At 49.8% G+C, this 13,988-nt stretch overlaps 1 pseudogene; it reads right to left on the bottom strand.

Annotated features, from left to right (window-relative positions):
• Positions 1-2,194: 2,194 nt before the first annotated feature.
• The window catches only part of LOC129355843 (GON-4-like protein), a 25,618-nt pseudogene continuing 13,824 nt past the window's right edge, over positions 2,195-13,988 (bottom strand).

Below are 13,988 nucleotides of genomic sequence, written 5' to 3'. Positions count from 1 at the left end.
CAACAGAGGGACTGAGATGGCATTTTAAAACTGAGCTGAGTTCAGTCCAAAAAAGAGAGTTTAAAAAGTAAAAGCACAGAACATCAGTTTGAAAATTGACTTAAAGCAAATTCCTGGTGAGCAGAGCAGCATCAAAGCTAAACTTCATCCAACAGAAACTCAGAGACGACTTTTCAAAGTTGAGCTGATTTATTTAAAAATGGAGCTCAAACAACATTAAAATGTTTTCAAATCTGGTTACATTGAGGAAGAGAAACTGAGGATATGGTGAAGTCCCAGCTTGATAGGAGATTTCCAGCCAGACTTTGACTAGATTGAAAAATGAATGACAATCTATTGCAGCGACATGAAAGGAGTGGGATAGGACCACCAAATGAGGTGGGGACCTGCAGAAAATTGGAGGGAGTTTTGGATCATGTTTGGTAAAATGAGAACTTATTGTTGTTCACTGATTTTCCCTTCTATGCACCACCCAGGTCCATTTAACAGTTTCAGGACCTGAGCAGCACCAATCAGCATCATTTGCTTGAGAAATGATGAGATTTGGTTTAGTATAAAACAGGCTTCAATGCCGAAAATGATCAAATGTTACAAAAACCATGCAAATCATACAAATAGAACAGAAACAGAGTAACACTCACCATCCAGCACTGGGCATCACTTTGCTCACCTTATGGGTGACCAGAAGTGAAGCAAAGATTGTAGAGCAAGTTCAGCTTTTACTCTTCTCCTCATTCTGTTCCCTCTTAAAGGGACATTATTCACTTTCTTTCTTGTGTGACTGTCAGTCTTGTGTGACATGGTGAGGTAAGCAGCAGCAGTGTGAGTATCAGCACATTCCATAAAATAATTTTTGAGATACTTTGAGTGAGCAATTATTGAAATGAATTGGGAATCAATGGTAGCTACGTCAAGGGTTTTTAATCCAACTATCTTGGATTAAAAACAAATTTAACACAGTTAACAAAATGCATCAAGTCACCGGAGCTTCACTGGTTGCCTCTTGAATGCTTTTCCACTCTGTGATGACATCACAGAGCTGGCAGATATTCAAAACTGGGCGCTCCTCCATCTTCCTCTTGAGGACGTACCAAAGATGTTCTAATGGGTTTCGGTCTGCAGAAATGAGTCACTCACCTTTACCTGCAGCCTCTTCAATAGAGCAGTGGTCGTCTTCAAGGTGTATTTGGGGTGGATATGCTGGAACGCTGCCCTGTGATCCAGTTTCCAGAGGGAGGGATCAGGCTCTGGTTCTTCATTTCTTTATTTGAGTTCATGAAATGTAACTACACAACACCTGCTGCATTCCTGCAGCCCGACCATGGTATTCCCACCACCAGGCTAGAAGAGGCTTCCTTCTGGGGAGTCAGCCATGTAGAACAAGTTGATCTAGTGTGGCATGTGGTCTGAGCACTGAAAGGCTGACCTCTGACCTCTTAAATCTCTGCAGCAATGCTGACAAAACTCCTACATCTTTCTTTCAAAGACAGCATCTGGATGTGTTCTCAGCTTCTTTGGATGACCAACAGTTACAGGGTGTTAATCCTCCTGCAGCCTCGGCCATCTTCATGTGGCGCAACAATTCGTCTGCCATGAGGTGCCATGTTGGACCTCCAGGGACCAGTAGGAGAGAGAGAGAGAGACAGAGAGCTGCACTGCAAACTGACACCTGCTCTGGAAGCAGAGCTGAGCTCTTCTGAGACTCAGGAGTCACGACATTTTGGAGGGAAAATGATAAGCAGTGCTCAGTTTGGAGATTTAGGGGTGTCGTCTCTTAGGGGTGTACTCACTTTTCTTGCTGGTGGTTTAGACATTAATGGCTGTAAATAGTGACTTATTTTGAGGGAAGATTAAATCTAGTTATTTAAGCTGCACAGAGACGACTTTTCACTTTGTCAAAGTGTCTTTATTTAAGTGTCGTCCCATTAAAAAATATAATTGAATATCTGCAGAAATATGAGGGTGTACTGACTTTGTAACAAACCATACCCACAAACTGCTGATCTGAACCAGAATCTGATGTCAAGTATAGATTAGCAGCTTCCTGAAGAACCAAGGGAACAGAATGGCTCCGGTCCCTAAACGTCGTTTCCATCTTCTGCTACCCACAATGCATTGCAACCTCAACAATCACCTTTAAGGTAATTTCATGCATAATAAATAATTACTGGTTGTGTAAAAATTCATGCCAGGCTTTTATAAAAGGTTATTTATTGTTACAAAAACATCAATTTCATAGAACCCCCCCCTCTCTAAAATACTCAGATGCTCAGACTGATCCTTCAAGAACGGCTCCGATTGGTCAGTCTGCAGTTTCATTGGCTGTTGGCTGAGTGGGCGGAGCTTCTTCCTCTGTGGTTGCGTGACGAGCTGCAGTTCGAAACAATCGCATCAAATCCTGAAACCTCTGAGAAACCTGACAAGAGGTCAAAGGATCAAAATCTGAAAATCGACTGGCGAATCAGAGAGTGGCATGAAAATAACAACCAATTACCTCACTGGGAGTTTTGTTTCCCAGCAGATTAGAGATGGCCTGAAAAGCATTCTGATTGGCTCCTTCCTGCTGACACATCGTCAATATGACACGATCAGCTTCCCTGAAGAAAAACAAGAATTACTGAGAAAATACATGAGGAGGCGGAGCCAAATGGGGGCGGAGCCTCACCTGGTCCAGAGGATGACCTTCTCTCCACTCGCAGTCAGAGAAATATTCTTGGCACAAACAGGAAGGTCAGGAGGAAGGCTGGGCCGAGGCGAGGAAGAGGAGGAGCTGTCGGTGGTGATGAAGGAAGGCGCGCTCGGAGCTCTTCCTCTCTCCTCCTCTTTGCGGTGGGGCTCTCCTGCTCTTCGTCCTTTAGCTGCTCCTCTTCCTCCTCCTTCTCATCAGTGAGAGGAAAACTTTCCCATGATGCACCAGTCTGATCTGTTGACCCAACCAATAAGGTAAGAGCACACCTGGGTCAGGATAAACAGGAAGCGACGTTACTCACCTGGCCGGGGGCTGCCGTGACCCCCCTGCAGCTGTGTGTCACCTGGCAGGTCGGGGGCGGAGCCTATCTGGGCATAGAGAGGATCCAAATTCTTCATGGCTCTGGACACACCTGGAGACGTCTGGCAGGAAGCAGACAGGCAGGTCAGTTTCACCTTCACCTGAGTCCTGCTAGGGTACGGCTCAGCGGGTCAGAGGGAGAGGTTAAAGGTCACAGGATGAAAACGTCACAGAAGAAAAACAGAGTGAATGAAATCCAGACCAGAATAATCAGATACATCAATCAAACTCTGACCAGGATGAGGCTCTTAACCTGAAAGCAGATCAGCGTTTCAGCACTTTTCAGTTTTCTGGAAGTTTGTTCCAGATCTGTGGTGCATAGAAGCTGAATGCTGCTTCTCCAAGTTTGGATCTGGTTCTGAAGCAGCAGGTTGATCCAGCAGCAGCAGATATTTTATCCCTTCAGTGATTCATAAACTTCTCAGTGATTCATAAAAGTCTCTCAGTGAAGGAATGTAGAAACTGTTTCTTCCTGGTTTTAGTCAGAATGCCAGCAGCAGCGTTCTGATTTTTTTAGCCAGACTCTTCACTGGATCTGGAAATCATTTGAAATATTCAAAATAAAAAACAGATCAAATGAATTCTGAAGCCTCTGTAAACAAGATTATCCTTCAAAATAAAAGCAACACAATGAAGACTTCATCATCTAATTTTTGGAGAAAAGAAAGAAGAGAAACACTAAAAACCGTGTAAATGTAAATTATTAAGCTGTTTTAATTGATCATCTGATTTATTGCAACAGGCAAATGCATTGATCATCAATCAGGAAGCAGTTGTTTAGGGAACTGGTAGAGTTCCCTGAACCTCTCCGTCAATTATGATGCCTTCATGAAGTTAGTGTGAAACAGACATCTTCATCTTCATCAGCAGCTCCACTGCCACCACATTTGATGCTCTCTGAAACTTTCCTTAGAGGCAGGAAGCCAGGTCAGAGCTGCCCCCTAGTGGAAATTCAGCTGAATAACTTTAGAAAAATAAAGCAGAGACCTTTGTTCAGGTAAATAAGGCGGGACTTATTTACCTGAACAAACATCAGTAAGACGCTAAACCAGCAGAACCCCATGTGAGAACTTTTATTGCTCCTCAGCTGATGACAAATAAGGAAAAATATTATTTAGAAATGAAAGTAATTTTATCTGAAAGTCCTGCAACAGTGTAAAGAAGTCAGACCTTGTTGCCATGGCAGCGAGAGCATCGTTTCCTCCGATGTCGGCTGATCGTCGCATCGTCACAGAGGCAGAGCCAATCAGAGCCCTGCAAACACAAACAGTTGAATGATGAAGATGCTGGACCATCATGGTCTCTAACAACCAATCAGAAGCTTGGGTTTTGTCTGTCTGTGCCTTTAACAATCTTCTTCTTCTGTTGTTTCATAGCTGACTGACGCTGATCACTTTCTGGCTCTGAGGCGCAGCAGGCGGCGCTACTCCACCCTGAAAATGTTTCTGAACTCCTCCTGTCCACTAGGGGGAACCAACCCTCTCACTCAGACTCTTGGGAGGAAGTTCAATCTTTGCTAAGGTCAGCAGTGGATTCAAGTTTTATAAACTAAAATCAGGCCAATCACAGCCTGAGGTCTCTGTGACATCACCAGGCACCTTGTAGCTGCGGTGGGACTCCATTTTCCTCCTCTGGCGCCGGCTCCTTATTGGTGGGATTTTATGCCCCTCCTCCTCCTCGTCCAGGTCCGGCAGCGTCACTTCCTCGAAGCCGGCTCCGCCTCCCGACACCTGGCCGTTGGCTCCGCCCCCCTCGGCGCCATCCCCTTCCTCCGGCAGGTGAGCCTCTTCAAACTGTTCGGGTCGAGCCGGCGGCGGCCGCAGGTCGTCGAAGAATACCCAGAATTCAGCCTGCAGGTGGGTGTGGCCTCTGAGCAGCGCCGCCATCTGAACCTTCAGCTGGGAGGAAGGTTACGGTTACGCAAACGGGCCGGAAGCGGGATCAGAACCAGGACCGGACCGGAGCAGAACTATCTGAGCGGAATCAGAAGGTCGAGTACCTCCTGGATGTGGGCTGGGCTCGGGTCGGGTCCGGTCTGCAGGGCTCGGATGATCTTGTGGTAATGAGTGGGATTGTCTCCGAAGCTGATCTCCAGCTGCCGCAGGAAACGCCTGCTCCGCTCGAACGCCTGCTGCTCCTCCAACTGGACCAGAACCAGAACCAGGTAGATCAGGAACATCAACCTCTTTCAGTGTATTGATATTTATTAACAGTTGTAATAATTTAGCATCTAAAGCTCTGCTAAAAGCTGCTTTATATTTAAACTGAATGTAAATCAAATGTAAAATTTGCCTCAGAAAAATGAAATATCAAAAGCAGTTAAATCTAAATAATTGAAGTTTGAACTCGTCTCCATCTTGATTTCTCTGTGCTAATTCTAACATTTGAAATTTCTTAATTCCTGCCCGTTGCCCTCTGTGGGTGGAACGGTGGTACTGCAGGAACTCACCAGCCCGCACTGCAGCGCCTGCTCAGGATGCAGGAATGCAGCAAAGTCCCGCAGCAGGTCTGTGTGTTCTCCAGGATGCAGCGCAGCTTCTGAACAGACGGGTCACTTCCTGTCCGTCTCCTGCTTGTTCAAATTCGCCGAGCAAAGAAACAAACTCCTGCACCTGCTCAGGCGAGTCCTGCAGCGCCTCGCGCACCTGGAAACCATGAGAGCATAGAGAGCGGTCTGAACCAGCAGCACCGCGGTTCTGCAAAGTTCTGGTTCAAATTTGTCACAGAAGCAGTTTCAATCATTTCAATGACAACCTGCTGCTGGTCAGTTGGCTGAAAGGCCGGTCTAGCAGCTCCAGCTCAGGTTCATGCTAAATGTTCTGCTAACATTTACATTTTTAGATCAACGACATTTAGGTTATTAAAACAGTAATGAATGAATGAGGAAATCTTCCTGCTGCAGCCTGCAGGTGGCGACAGGAGCTGGATAACTGACCAATCAGAGAGCAGCACTCCAGTTTTAATCCAGGGCCACCCCACCCTGTTCAGGTAGCTCTGGGCAAACGCCGCGTCCTTGCTGTCCTCAGCGGGTCGTTGTCCAGCAGTTTCTCGTCATACAGCAGGGACAGCTTGGAGGCGTCCTTACTGAGACGCGTCCTCGTCAAGCCGCGCAGCGGACGGCTGCGGCCTGAGGACAACAGAGACAACATGGCCGGTGAGGACGGTGGACTGGTACCGTCCAGCGCAGTCGCCCCTGCGGACGGTCTCACCTCGTCCCCGGCCCGCGCTCCGCCGTCCCCGGGGCGTCTTGTCTCCGGATGGCGTGTCCTTGTCGAGGCTGGTCTGGAAGCTCCGCCCTTCTGCTGGCTCCTCCCCCTTAGCTTCGTCGTCATCCTCGTCCTCGTCCTCCTGCGAGGACGGGTCGTCTTCTGAGTCTCCGTCGCAGAGCCGCCGCTCTGCCGCGAGCCAGGTCAGCTGTTTCATCGTCTCCTGTGGGGGACACCGCCGTCGTCATGACAACAGAGGACATTGTGGCAGACACCCCCCCCTCCCCTCCTCACCTGCAACTCAGGAACCGACAGGACGGACTCCTCAGACGCTGATGACATCACTTCCTCCTCGTCCTCGTCTTGGGTTAGGTCATCGAAGTCTTCCTCTTCCTCCTCTTCGTCATCCTCTTCCTCCTCCTCCTCGTCGCCACCACGACGATCCTTGTCCCCATCATCCTCTCTCTCTCCCCTCCTGTCCTCTCGTCCCCCATCCTCATCATCCTCCTCTTCCTCCCCGTCTCCGTCCGGCTCCTCCTGCTCTCCCTCGTCCGCTGTCCTCTCCTGTCCCCCCACCTCCACCGCTCCTCCTCTTCCTCCTCCTTTTAGACTGACGGCCATCTTCGACCAGTCCTCCTCCTCATCTCCTGCACTGGAGGAGAACGGACTCAGTGATGAAGAATTGTCCTTGTCTTCCTCTGGAGGATGGACGCAGCTCTCTGGTTCCTGCTGTCTGATTGGTCGGAGAACGTTGGGCCCCACGGCATGCTGGGAGGAAGAGGAAAGGGTCCACAGCGCTGGGCTGTTGCTGAGCAAGGCATGGTGGGGGTTGCAGTGCTGGGGGCTGATTTCTGCTGGATGTCCTGATGTAGGAGAGGGAGGGGCTTAGACGAGCGGCAGCCAATGGTAGCGTTCCGCAGAGGCTGATCGCCTGCTCTGCTGGGGCTTGGCGAGCGGGAGCAGAGATGCATTATGGGCCAGCGTGAAGAGGCGGCGCTGGGTGCGGCGAGAGACCTGGGACTTCCTGCCATAGGGGGGGTGGAGCCTGAGGGTGACACCAGGGGGGAGCGACGGGGGGTATGCGCCGGCGCCTCTCCGGGTCCTCTGGATGATCGACTGGCTGTTCTACAGGTGACAACCGTCACAGGTGAGCTGCTAGCTACAGAAAGGTACAACTGGCTAGAGGGTGTCCTCTGACCTTCAACCATTTGGGTATGGTGGAAGTGTCTCTGTCCACAGGGGGGCGCTGGTTGCCTGGACTGACCCTGCAGCAAGCGACGGGCAGTGGGGGGACGACACCCTGCGTCACAAACACCTGGAGGAAACGCAACGTCAGAGACCTGTGTTGTCATTGTTCCCAGGTGACATCACACAGGTGTAACAACATCACCTTGATGACGCCGTCCCGCGGCGCTCTGGCGCTGCTCATCTCCCGGATCCGCCTCCTGAAGTCGGAACGGCTCCTGCAGAGCAGGAAGGAGCTGATCAGCTCGTCAGCCTTCAGCGCCCCTTGGAAGTGCTTCAGACCCAGCACCGCCAGCCTGCAGCAAGGCATCATGGGAAGAGGGTTACAGGACCCACTGAGACCCGCTCTGACCTCTGACCTTCTTTAACGTACCCGTCCTCTGCGGCGGTGTAGACTCTGCGTTGGCGTCTGCTGTGCAGGGCGGGGTCCAGGCTGCAGACAGGAAGTAGTTCCGGGTACAGGAAGACGGGTCGAGTGGCAAACAGCCAGGCGGCGTCAGCAGGGAGCAGCGGGAAGGCGTGACCTGAATCGGACCAGAACCAGAAGTGGCACCCAAAAACTGGAAGTGTAGCTGAGCGGTCAGAACCGAGGTTTGGGTCTTACTGCTAGTGGTGGGAGTCATGGTGGGGAGGAGCCGCCTGGAGGCTCCAGAGCCAGAACCACAAGGCGGACTGGGCTGTCTCTGATCCACCTCCCTCAATAGGTCCAGCGCCCCCTGCAGGTTACATGCTCTGAAGCTGCTGGGAGGACAGAGGACGTCATGACGACCAGCAAACTGCTGCAGCTCCTCCTGCAGGACGAAATGAGTACTGATCTGATCCACTCCACCGAAACATCGTCCAACCTGACAGGAGATATTGTGACAGCGCCGTCCTGGACACAGAGACATTAAGAGGTCTGGGCCCTGAATCCTGCCTCACAGGTCCACAACACTCACCAGGTAGCGTTTGGTCAGGTGTGCCTCGTGGTTCAGGGCGTGGACTCGGCGGCTCAGCAGGTGGACCTGAGTCAGCAGCTGGACGTGCTGAAGGACAGAACCGCCAGAGGGTTAGGGGTCTGTAAAGTTCTGGTCTGCTTCAACTGAACATGATTCGGTCCATTTGTCCCATGATTACCAACGGAAATGAAACAGAACCAACCCCAGAGGAACCACTGACCCGATCCACTGAGGAGTTATGATGGTTTTAGAAGACGTACCTGTTGCACCTGCTGCTGCAGCTGCAGTTTCTGGGTGCGGTCCAATCGGAAGAAGGGATCTGTGTGGAGGGCGGGGCCGGTCAGGTTTCCCAGGACGACGAGTGGAGAGCCGGACGGACCCTTGGTGGTCCTGGGATGGTTGGTGGTGTCCTGCAGAGCTCCTCTGCTGCAAGGCTTCATACTGTTTCCGGACCGTCTTCCGCGCTCCGTCAGCATCCCGGCTAACGGAGCCTCAAAGCTAAAGACGCCAACAAAACAATGAATCAGGCTAGATTGGATCCGATCAACCCTGAAACTAATAGAAATGAAGTCAGCAAAACAACTTGTGAACCCAGGTTCTGAGGAAACAGCTTCAGCTACAACCTGAGCAGTCAGGATGTTCTCCTCTTTGCTCAACTCTTCTCTTGGCATCTTTAATCAGAACTAGCAGAGGACATTTCTATTCCTCCTGACCCAAACGGTGCCAGCACTGCTCTGCCGGACCGTCCCAACAGGAGGACCGGCTTTCACCCGTTGCTCATGGACACCACCCACCAACAGATCCGACCCAATTGGAGCTTCTGGAAGTTCGCCGCCACCTCAGACATTCAGGAGGGACTGTCCTGTCCTTGATGTGAAACTCACCGTAAAACCTGCGGGACGTTAAACTTGGGCACTGAAGGGACTTCCTGTTCCTCCTCCTCAGCTAAAAGCTTTTCCTCCTGCAGCTACAGAGGACAAACCAGTGAAATCAACATCTGGACGGGACCAAGGTCCACTCTGCATGTCCTCCAGAACCAGAAAACCAGAAAAGCACACCGTGTCAAAGAGTTCCTCCAGCAGCTCATTGACCTCCTTCTCTGGAACAGAAGAGAGAGTTCAGGCGGAGACCAGCTGATCCACAACACCACCCCACCCTGAACACCTACTGGTGATCTGGACGGCTCGGTCCGTCCGGTAGTCTTCCAGGTCCGGCTCATCCAGGTCTTCCAGGAAGTTGTACTCTGGGTCATCATCATCATCAGCTTCCTCTGAAAGCAACAAGAAGGATTGAGAGAGACGGATCATCAACCATCCAGTCTGGTCCAGGTTCCACACTTTGTCCCTACAGTCGTCCACCGAGGAAATGTCCCACTCTGTCCACTGCTGTGCGCGGCACCTTCAGGCAGATAAGGCAACCGTTTGCAGACTACAAAAATATTTCTGACAGAACATCTGCTCAGGTCACCTGAAAATTTAAACGATCTGACCCATAAAGGTTCAGATGCTTCCATCAGATCTGAAACCGGCCTAAAGCGACCTGGGCGGTCGGGGAGGACATCAGTTGTCCTTAGTTTCATTCTCACTGCAGCTCTTTGTGCTAAAATCGGATTTACTGACCAAATGTGACTGTGTGTGAAGTTTCTGACCCTAAATCAACCAGCAGAAGAACGTAGCTCACAGCGCTCCTGGAGGACGAACATTTTAGAAAGAGGGTTCGTCCAGGGAGCCAAAAAGGCTGGGACCGCCTCCGCATGCATGGATGGGGAACAGAGAAGCTGCAGCTCGGCTCGCAGCATCTGGGTGTGAAAACAAACGTCCTGCAGTGTTGTCAGCAACTCGTTACTTTGTAACGTGTCACTGACGTCGGACCAGTAATCTAAACGCGTTGCAATTTCAGATTGTGGAAAATAAAATATTTACAGTGCGTTTACTTTTATTAGACGTTTATTCAGTATTAATCTTACAATGTTTAATCAATTTATTTACAGAGTTGTTTCTCTTTTAGCCTTCCCAGTTTGCCTGACTGAGCCAGAAGCAACAGGCGATGAGCAAATCGTTTTCTACTTCACAGGGGACGGACCAGAACCGACGGCGGGCCGATTACCGGACACAGAATGCTCCGGCAGGACGGGGGCAGGACGGGGGGCAGGACGGGGGCAGGACGGGGGGCAGGACGGGGGCAGGACGGGGGCAGGACGGGGGGCAGGACGGGGGGCAGGACGGGGGCAGGACGGGGGGGGCAGGAGGGGGGCAGGACGGGGGCAGGACGGGGGGCAGGACGGGGGGCAGGACGGGGCAGGACGGGGGCACGGGGGCAGGACGGGGGGCAGGACGGGGGCAGGACGGGGGGCAGGACAGGGGGCAGGAACGGGGGCAGGACGGGGGCAGGACGGGGGGCAGGACGGGGGCAGGACGGGGGCAGGACGGGGGGCAGGACGGGGGCAGGACGGGGGCAGGACGGGGGCTTTAAAATCCTTATTAGTTTTCCAGATAACAGAAACACAAACACATTACTCACAGGGTTTTTTTTGTACTATTGTAACCATTCAAAATCTCTTCAGTTCAACCTTATGAGTGGAGACACATTGTTGATGTTACCATTACAAAATAATTTGCAATTAATTATTGGCAAAGATCAATGTGATTTTCACAGGTCACAAGTGTTGTTGTTAGCAGCTGCTGAAAGTAACTAAAAATGTTACTTTTAATGTAACTAAGTTACTTTTTCAAGGAGTAATCAGTAATGTGATTAAAGTTACTTTTTCAAAATAACTATGCCATCACTGCTGCTGGGCTGCTTGAAAGGTACGGCTACAGCCAACAGGCGGCGCTCTGCTCAATGCTGCGTCACTGAGGAACCCCCAAAGATACCATGACCTCTGACCTTCTGGACCAGGCGCCAAGAGACCCTGCAACCATTCAGTCCAATGGCGGTCCTCCAGCTGGGGGGGGCTCTGGTCGTACATGTCCGCGGTGATGTCAGGGGGCAGAAGCTCTGCCTCCAGGCGGTCCAGAGGAACGTTGACCAGAGGAAGCTTGGAGCGCGTCCGGAACGCCAGGCAGCCTTTATCACCATCATCCTCTTCATCAGCCCCTGGCTTCCTGTCCAAAGGCTGAGAGAGAGAGACAGACAGGTGAGAGGCAGAAGAGCAGGGAGTTCCTAGACAAAGAGACAGGTGAGATGTTACCTGGTCGTAGGAGTAGGCGGAGCTACAGTCTAGCTCCGCCTCCACAGCGTTTAGCCTCTCTAGGAAGGAACTGTCAGAGGAACCAGCGCCAGAGGAGCTGCTCACCTGGTCTGTCACCTGACCTGCAACACTCTAGACAAAAGATAGGAGGTCAAGTCTGACCTTAAACAAACTTGATTGCATTCAATCAAGTTTGTTTGTGTATCACATTTTAGTAACAAGGCAGTTCATAGAACTTCACATCATAAAAACACAAAAAAGCAAAGTCAGTGAAACAGCAAAGAACTGAAACATCACATTTTCAAATTGTTACACATCAGATTATTGATCACTGGATTTAAAGAAACTCAGGGTTTTGGCTGTTTTTCAGTTTACTGGAAGCTTGTTCTAGATCTGTGGTGAAAAGACGCTTCTCCATGAGTGATTCCAGTTCTGATGCAGAGCAGAACCAGAACCAGCAGGTTGATCCAGCAGCAGATTTCTAAAGTACCAGCAGTTTAAAGTCTCTCAGTCTTCTGGACTGTAGAACCAGGTGTGTAGAACTGGAGCCGGAAGAACCGTCTGTATATGGTTCTAAAGGGTCAGGTCAGAGGTCAGCCTCATCTCTGGTATCCAGTAAGAAAACTGAAATCGACTCCAGGTCTAGAACTCTAGGTCTAGAATTCCAGGTCTAGAACTCTAGTCTAGAACTCTAGGTCTAGAACTCTAAGTCTAGAACTCTAAGTCTAGAACTCTAAGTCCAGAATTCTAGGTCTAGAACTCTAGGACTAGAACTCTAGGTCTAGAACTCTAGGTCTTGAACTCTAAGTCTAGAAACTCTAAGTCTAGAATTCTAGGTCTAGAACCCTAGGTCTAGAACTCTAGGTCTAGAACTCTAGGACTAGAACTCTAGGTCTAGAACTCTAGGTCTAGAACTCCAGATCTAGAACTCTAGGACTAGAACTCTAGGTCTAGAAACTCCAGGTCTAGAACTCTAGGTCTAGAACTCTAGGTCTAGAATTCTAGGTCTAGAACCCTAGGTCTAGAACTCCAGGTCTAGAACGCTAGTCTAGAATTCTAGGTCTAGAACTCCAGGTCTAGAACTCTAGGACTAGAACTCAAGGTCTAGAACCTAGGTCTAGAACTCTAGGTCTAGAACTCTAGGTCTAGATCCCTAGGTCTAGAACTCTAGGTCTAGACCTCTAGGTCTAGAACTCCAGGTCTAGAACTCTAGGTCTAGAACTCAAGGTCTAGAATTCTAGGTCTAGAACCCTAGGTCTAGAACTCCAGGTCTAGAACTCCGGGTCTAGAACTCTAGGTCTAGAACTCTAGGTCTAGAAACTCTAGGTCTAGAACTCTAGGTCTAGAACTCTAAGTCTAGAATTCTAGGTCTAGAACCCTAGGTCTAGAACTCTGGGTCTAGAACTCTAGGTCTAGAACTCTAGGTCTAGAATTCTAGGTCTAGAACTCTAAGTCTAGAATTCTAGGTCTAGAACCCTAGGTCTAGAACCCTAGTCTAGAACTCTAGGTCTAGAACTCTAAGTCTAGAACTCTAGGTCTAACTCTAGGTCTAGAACTCCAGGTCTAGAACCCTAGGTCTAGAACTCTAGGTCTAGAACTCTAGGTCTAGAACTCCAGGTCTAGAACCCTAGGTCTAAAATTCTAGGTCTAGAACTCTAGGTTCTAGAACTCTAAGTCTAGAATTCTAGGTCTAGAACCCTAGGTCTAGAACTCTGGGTCTAGTACTCTAGGTCTAGAACTCTAGGTCTAGATCTCTAAGTCTAGAATTCTAGGTCTAGAACCCTAGGTCTAGAACTCAGGTCTAGAACTCTAGGTCTAGAATTCTAGGTCTAGAACTTAGGTCTAGAACTCCAGGTCTAGAACCCTAGGTCTAGAACTCTAGGTCTAGAACTCCAGGTCTAGAACTCTAGGTCTAGAACTCTAAGTCTTGAACTCTAGGTCTAGAACTCCAGGTCTAGAACTCTAGGTCTAGAATTCTAGGTCTAGAACTCTAGGTCTAGAACTCTAAGTCTAGAACTCTAGGTCTAGAACTCCAGGTCTAGAACCCTAGGTCTAGAACTCTAGGTCTAGAACTCCAGGTCTAGAACTCTAGGTCTAGAACTCTAAGTCTAGAACTCTAGGTCTAGAACTCCAGGTCTAGAACCCTAGGTCTAGAACTCTAGGTCTAGAACCCTAGGTCTAGAACTCTAGGTCTAGAACTCTAGGTCTAGAACTCTAGGTCTAGAACTCTAGGTCTAGAATTCTAGGTCTAGAACTCTAGGTCTAGAACTCTAAGTCTAGAACTCTAGGTCTAGAACTCCAGGTCTAGAACCCTAGGTCTAGAACTCTAGGTCTAGAACTCTAGGTCTAGAACTCTAGGT

Source organism: Poeciliopsis prolifica, unplaced genomic scaffold (genome assembly GCF_027474105.1).
Source record: "Poeciliopsis prolifica strain line A6 unplaced genomic scaffold, Auburn_PproV2 SCAFFOLD148, whole genome shotgun sequence".
Lineage (NCBI taxonomy): Eukaryota > Metazoa > Chordata > Actinopteri > Cyprinodontiformes > Poeciliidae > Poeciliopsis > Poeciliopsis prolifica.
This window is presented reverse-complemented; position numbering and strand designations above follow the sequence as displayed.